This window comes from Anser anser, assembly GCF_964211835.1.
Source record: "Anser anser genome assembly, chromosome: 1".
Lineage (NCBI taxonomy): Eukaryota > Metazoa > Chordata > Aves > Anseriformes > Anatidae > Anser > Anser anser.
In genome coordinates, this window is record NC_139720.1 from 71,873,167 (window position 1) to 71,880,741 (window position 7,575).

Here is a 7,575-nt window from a genome sequence, read left to right on the forward strand (position 1 = left end):
AAGGTTAATGTTGAATGCTTTTGATGCAAAGCCAAGCCATGCCCTTCCCCACCCCCCCAACATCTCTTGAAATTAGGCCCCTGTTTGCTCAAAAGATGCATGTACCCCAGCGAACAATTCTGTAAACATGGTCTGTGTTTCAAGTTTGTGGTGAAACCTGAAGCTAGGCATGTTTCATGTTGCTACATGTTTCTTTTTATTCATGAGTTTTTCATGCAACTCTATTCACAAGAGTTTCCCATGACTTAATCTCTTTTACATGCAATTGTTAGGGCTAAGGCTTTGTCATGGGATTTTCCCCCTGAATCACAAACCTTCCTCTTGGAGGGATATGCTCTCTGCATGGCAGAGACAAAGCACTTTTATAAGCTTTTTTCTATAAGCTCATATGCTTTTCAGTTGTCAAAGACGAGGCAGATTGCACTGTGCTTCCCTTTACCTTGTCCAAAAATGATATACCAGTTTTTAAAACTTTGCCTGTGAAATAAAAATAAAAAATAAAAAATAAAATTAAAATAAATTAAAATAAAATTAAAATAAAACAGGGAGGATCGGTGTGTTAAACAGGAGGCACCAACTAATAAAGTGGAAAGAATAGTTTGCAATGAGCTTGCCTAGGTTGTCTCCTGTGACCCCCTCCCCCATCTTTGCCTTCAAATTCTTGAAGAAGGTGGTGAGGTGCCTTCACCTTTGGCACTGTCCTGGGGCCATAAAGCTGGCTTTAAAAGCCAGTTGGGGGTTTCCCTGGTGAAGAGAAATATTGAGTGGCAAAGAGCCAACATAGCTCACTTAGGCAACCCTCTGTTGCAACATGAGTGGAGGAAGGAGATTAGACAGAGCCCTGATGCTGATTCAGAAAGGCCAGAATCCTTTTAACCAGAAAATTAAAGTTACAGCTCCATCTTCTCTCTCCACTAGATTGCTCCATACTACCCATTCTATTTTTTATCACATAAGAAACAGCGCTCTCAACTTCTGACCAAGTTAAGCGTGAGCTTAGCGGCTGAACAGTTAAGAGTTTCCATATTTTATCACTGAACAACTAAAAGTATGTATTTCTGTCTGCTTTTCCGCTGTGGGTTATACTGTCATCCTATCTGAATATGAACATGTGAATTGAATGGGAGTCTGTCAGGACAGTTGTGAAGGTAATTGAATACTATATATATGCACATATATAGCACATGAGCTGATGATGTTTTAAACTCATTTTAACAGATGAAGAAAGTACTGTACACAGCAAATAGTGAACTCTTCAAATTTACTGCCGTAGAACACTGCAAGACAGAGAGTACAGCAGGTTCAAACAAAGGATTAGACAGATTTATGATCAGTTTCATGATGAGGCACTAAAGGGATGTACCCTCCGCCATCCCTAATCTAACAGTTTCGGATACTGGGGATGGGTGGGAGGAGTGGAGCACAGAAAAAGCCCAAGTTCATACACTCTCCCTGAACAGCATCTCTGACTGCCACTCAAAGAGACACTAGTGAACTAAATGGACTGATCGTCTGAACCAGCAGGGATTTTCTTTCTTTCATGTCCTTAAGAGGTCACCATGTTGACTGTCAAAGACTCATAAGTGAATACAAGTTTTTGAGTAAAACTTCCTCGGTTAAAGTAAAGGCATATGATCTACGCACTAGACCAACTGTCACTAACTGCAGATTACTGTTTTCCCTAGTAAGTGATCATTCCTAAGCAATTCTCTGAGACATCCTGATGTTTTTATTGCTAAACCATAGTGACACACACCAAGTAAACGCTACCTCATATTAATCCCAATGTCACAAATTATCTCGTGCAATAACTACTGGCAGTCCCCTGCTCAAGTGAATTATATTTGTTAAAAGAAGGGCTGTGCTTCTCTTAGAATGGCAGATCCAGACAGACTTTGAGGTATATAAATAAACTGTGTTCAGTGATCATGCAATAGTTTAAAAATCATCGCTTATGTCAATGTGACTAAAAAGAAATATAGCTCACTGCATGATTTCGCACCATGTGCTCATATTTGTAGTGATGTCAACACATCACAAAGAGGTGTTTATTCTCTCTTTCTAGAGCTGAAAATGTTTTAATTTGGGCAAATGGAAATCAGTTCTTCTGACAGCCTGCCTGAAATAAGAATAAATTTTGCGACCTGTTGGTATTAAGAATCAGCATTTTCTGAAATTGCTCCCTTGTCCATTTATGGAGTCTTAGCAGATTCAAAACCTTTGAGATCAGTTCATTTGTAGATCGGAAAACAAGGGAGCAGTTAAGATATTTTCTTGTTTGTTTTCCAAATGTACCAAGAAGCCAATTGCTTTAATACAGATGATAACTCATTTACCATGGGGGCAAGATTGTGCACGAGCAGGCTTTCAGTCTCTTTTTGTTGTTTTTGTTTGCTTGTTCGTTTTGCAAAACCAATAATAAATTGGATTTTCTTATGCTCTCTAATCTGATATCCAAGAAACATTTCTGGCAGCACAAGAAGAAACTGCATGTCTTTCAATTTTTAGACTCTTCATACAGAGACAGGGGACACCGTCAACCTGTCATTAGTTAAAACAGTTAAATTATTCATCACTGGGGAGTGACAAAAATGTTTGCTTACATAATATATCTTACTGTTGCTTACATAGTTATAGAAGCATAACAGTTTCTTGTTGTCTTTTTTTTTTTGGTTTGTATTTTGTTTTGTTTTTACACTAGAGGACTAAGAGAGTACTATACACACTGAAGAACAAAAAGGACTAATCTAACCTGTGTTTGAACAAACCACAGCCTGGTATACTTGCTATCTACTATATAATTAAACATTAATAAGGGGTTGCTCTCATCTTTGCTAAATATTCTGCTTTCATAGAATCACTAGATGAGCTCCTTCTGCAGTATAAAATGCTTGAAGTCATGTCTACATGTCTTCCCATTTAGCTATTGCAAATTAATTTCTCAGGTAAAAGAGACTCAAAGTAAGATAATTTGCAATAACCAGCTCTATGTAACACACATAGAAAAGTTAAAGCTTTATCTAGCCAAATTAACTTTCCCACATAAGCAAAATCTTGAAACAGTGCTTTTAAAGCTTTTACACTGCTGAACAGATAGACTAATGGTAAATTAAAGCACTGTATGAAAATGTTCATGCTGCATCTGGAAATGAGCTACTTCATATTTTCAAACTAGCTAACAGAAGTGAGAAAAAAGTCAGGTGCTCCAACACTTCACACATATGACAGTTGCAAATAAGATAGAGTGGAAAACTAGAAATAATTCAAAAAGGCATTTAAATAACATGGATTTTATGCAGAATTTAAACTAAAAAAAAAAAAACAAAAAAAAAAAAACAAGAAAAAACACGTACAAACAAACAGTGAGAACCAAAGAGTAAGGCAAACAAATCACTGATTAAGAAGATGACGAAGAGTGGGGTAAAGTTCAGTGTGGTGCGTAAGTGAATAAAATTTAATCTTGTTTCCGAAACAACAAACAAACAGATCAGCACAATGTGCCATGTTCAGGAATGTGAGAGCCATGTTGTATCTGGCACTTGAACAACAGAGAATTATTGCTGCTGATATGGTAATTGCAGAGGTACAGAAAAAAGTGGGTGGATCATGTGAAATTCATGAAATACTTGAGGTGAACTTACAGCAGGATTAGTCTTTTTCTTTTAATTGTGTACATTGATCTCTATGTGCAAATGGTTTAGTAAAAAGCATATTGTTCATTCTCAAGAGGCTTAAAAATCCACTTCATCTCAGTGTCATTTTTTGTTCAGAAGATATTTTGCAACATGCTTTTCCCCTTTGGCCTACGCAAGTATGCCTACATATGCATACCTATTAAAGCCAGACCAAAATCTGCCGCCTGTTGCTGGCCATTCTCATAACAGTATTTCTACTTGATTTCCGCAACACCTAAAACCATCTTAAACAGTTTTGTCCTGACCCAGATTCTGTGACACAGGCTGTGTTCACACTCAAAATATTTACTTATCTAAGCCTGATACTGTTGTTCTGTTCAAGGACACAAACAAGATTTCTGCATAGTTTGAGCACAAAATGAAGGGCTCATACAGCAGGTTGGATGTGTGTTGTAACTAGGTCAGAGGACTGCCATGACGCCCTTGACTACTTTAAGAAATGTCATTATGCTTCATGTGAAGGGTCAGGTTACCTCATACAGTGGTTTGCCCTGGTCTACACTCCTCACTCCGTCTTAAGACAGCATCATATCAGCTAACTTCTGTTTTGCAACTGTCTTTAAGCACATTGGATTTCCTAGTATTGTTGTAACTGCTGATGAGCCTTGTATTTGTGTTAATGGGATTTGTACTTAGTGAGACTGCTTATGTGATCACAAGTTACTTACAGGATCAAAGGCTGCACCGTGAAAAGTGTTTTATTAACTGGATGAAAATCAAGAACACACGCCTGGAGAACACAAACTTCGTTTGCAAGGCTATTTCAAGGCAACAGCCAAAATACAAGCAGCACATCATAGGGCAGGTTGTAGCCAGCTGGCAGGCTGCCTGCCTTGCCCATCCATAGAAATAAATATTACAGTGGAAATAAATAAAAATGTGCTGTTTCAGAAGGATACAGAACAAAGCACAGAGTCCTCTACCCTACTTTAGCTCCTTTCTCCCTGGCTCTCAGATTTTTCCTGACGTGTTCCCCAGCTCCCACTCCACTGATTTTTCCTGAAACAACCACCAAGTTTTCCCTTCCCTTCCCTTCCCTTCCCTTCCCTTCCCTTCCCTTCCCTTCCCTTCCCTTCCCTTCCCTTCCCTTCCCTTCCCTTCCCTTCCCTTCCCTTCCCTTCCCTTCCCTTCCCTTCCCTGCCCTGCCCTGCCCTGCCCTGCCCTGCCCTGCCCTGCCCTGCCCTGCCCTGCCCTGCCCCTTCCCCTTCCCCTTCCCCTTCCCCTTCCCCTTCCCCTTCCCCTTCCCCTTCCCCTTCCCTTTCCCCTTCCCCTTCCCCTTCCCCTTTCCTTCCCCTCTGCCAAGAACCTACTCTGCTTCTCAAGAAGCCCTTGCTTGATTTGGCTGGACTGGCTCACCTCTGACGACAAACACATCCGTGATGGCACCTAACAGTCATTACAGTTGTACAGGACCATGCTTAGTGAGTGCACATCAGATGCAAGGGGCAGAGCAACACAAGGTAATACTTTTTTAACTTGGCTGGAGCTGCCATAGCTTGATTCACTGGCGTAGGTTGATTTTAGAGCAAATTAATTTTAAACATGCATTTACAAGGGCAACCTAATCAGATTTTGCATTATTATACTCCAGTGAGGTTGCATGGGGATACATCCTGTTACAATCAAGTGGCCCGTGCCTGATCCAGTAAACAAGGACAAATAGTCCTGAACTTCTCTTTCTAGTTTCACATGACAGTGATGCTCTGTCACCTTACTTGGGAAGTACTATTGGTACTTACACAATGAATGTAAATTCTCCCATTATTCTCCCTTGACAACTCACAGAGAATGGGAACAGCTCCTCAGGCACTTGGAGCAATTTAGGTAACAGCTAAAGGGAAGTAGTGTTAAGCTCCCAAGTCAGGCATGTGCCCTGATCACATCCAATATTTGGGTGAGACATCAGCTCCTTTCTCTCATCTCCAGTTTCCATGCAAAGGGAACCTGAATGCGTGCTCCTGACAGAATGACAGTAATGTCATATACAGGTGTCCCTTTTTGTGATGAGGGACCAGGATTTGCCCAAGTATAACACCAGACCAGCTTAGACATGAGCTTGTCTCCAGAGATATAGCACAAAACAGTTATTTCAGGTGATCTGGTGCAGAGTTCTTTTTGGTACTTTTGGTGCCTTTTGGTACTCCGAGTCTGCTCACCTCAATCTTGACTTCACTGGAAGGATGGCATTTAAATTCACAAGTTGCTAATCCAGAAAATTGACAAGTGTACATAAATATTAATTTTCTCCATCTGTTTTGTATACAAGTGTATAAATATATAGAATAATTGTAAGCTCCAGACTGTCTCTGCCTCAAAAGCTTAACTGATTTGTGACAACTATTTGAAGATTTGGGGAATTAACTATAATTATAGGATCAAAATTAGAAAATATCGACTATTTTATGGAGGACATTAATGTACAAGATCTGGGGGTGGTGGATCACCTATGTCTAAAAGGACTGTATTTTAAATTTAAAACAAAAAAGCAAACAAACAAAAACACTGTGGACTTTCATTTTTCTTTTCAATGTTAAAATACTGTTATATTTCAGGCAAGACTGATCCAAGTGAAGAGGAGCAGGCTCTGTGAAACACTAGTATATACCGAAATCAAGCTACCTGTTTTTTAAACAGGTGGTCTTCTTTAACTTCTGCCTCAGGATTTGGGACTGGGGGAAGGGAAGCAATGAGTGATTTCAGAGAACTATATAAAACAGCTTACACCAGTTATGTCTCCACTGACTTGCGTATCAAATCATTCATGGTCAAACTGTGCTGTGTGGTTCTGCGTGCAGCAGAAGCTCCTTGTGGCATTGTGCCCTTTTCTGCATGTTCTCTGACAATTTTGCTGTTACACCCAGGCACAGCATATATTAAGGCTTTATTAATTCCTGAATGTTTCCCCCTCTATAGCAGGGTGAAACTCAATGAAGAATCAGTACTTGTTCCTGTCTACTGGGGGATAGATATCTCTGGAAAAGAGCTAAATGATGCTGAGAGGTAAATCGAGGGCAATGAACCTACAGCAAGAGATAGTCTGGAGCTTACAATTATTATATATATCCTCATTAGGATCCCTTGAGATCTGCAGACATCTGTTTCCAAATGGGACATGTTTTACTTCTCTACATGCATTTTCCATGATTTTAAGGCCCAAACTAAGCTGCAGGAGAAAACCTGACATATGAATGTAGTGTTGGTGCTCATGTTAGGTGTTGGTCTGCTTAGCTTCAAAGGTGGCTCCAGGGGCTGATTTAAAGTATTTTTATAAATCTGCAACTCAAAATTACTGAAACTTTTAGGTAAGGAGCTAATTATAGATGCTGTGAATAGACTCATCAGTGGTCACTTCACAGGATCGAGTAATGTCATGCTAGAGAATAGCTCTGCCATCAGCTTAACAGGTATTTTCCAAAAAAGAAATGCAGGTGGGGCAGTTGCATGTATATTTTGTTATAAATTTTTTGTTGTTTTTGCCATCTCCATTTCTTCACGCAAGTGAGCTATTTATTAACCAACTGTTACAATGTCAGGTATAAACATTAACCAAGGAAGCGATGAATCTACAGAGTTCAACAGCTGTTTACTAATTGTTCACTTTGCTTGCATATATATAGTCTTTAGCTGTCTAGTAACTTGTCTTCCTGAAAGAAGAGTCAGCCCCAGAGCACTGTAAACTTGCTTCAGTGAAATCATTCCCTTCCTTCCACCTCCATCTTTTTTAACCTTCTTTAAATGTCTATCTGTGTCAAGGAGAAAAGGCCCTATTGCTGAATCTGTGTTGAGACTGCTATGGAAAATTTTCCCCTGACACTGTCAGAAACATTATTCAGAGTCCCTCAGATAGTTACAGCATTCTTAAATGGAATACAACTCACCC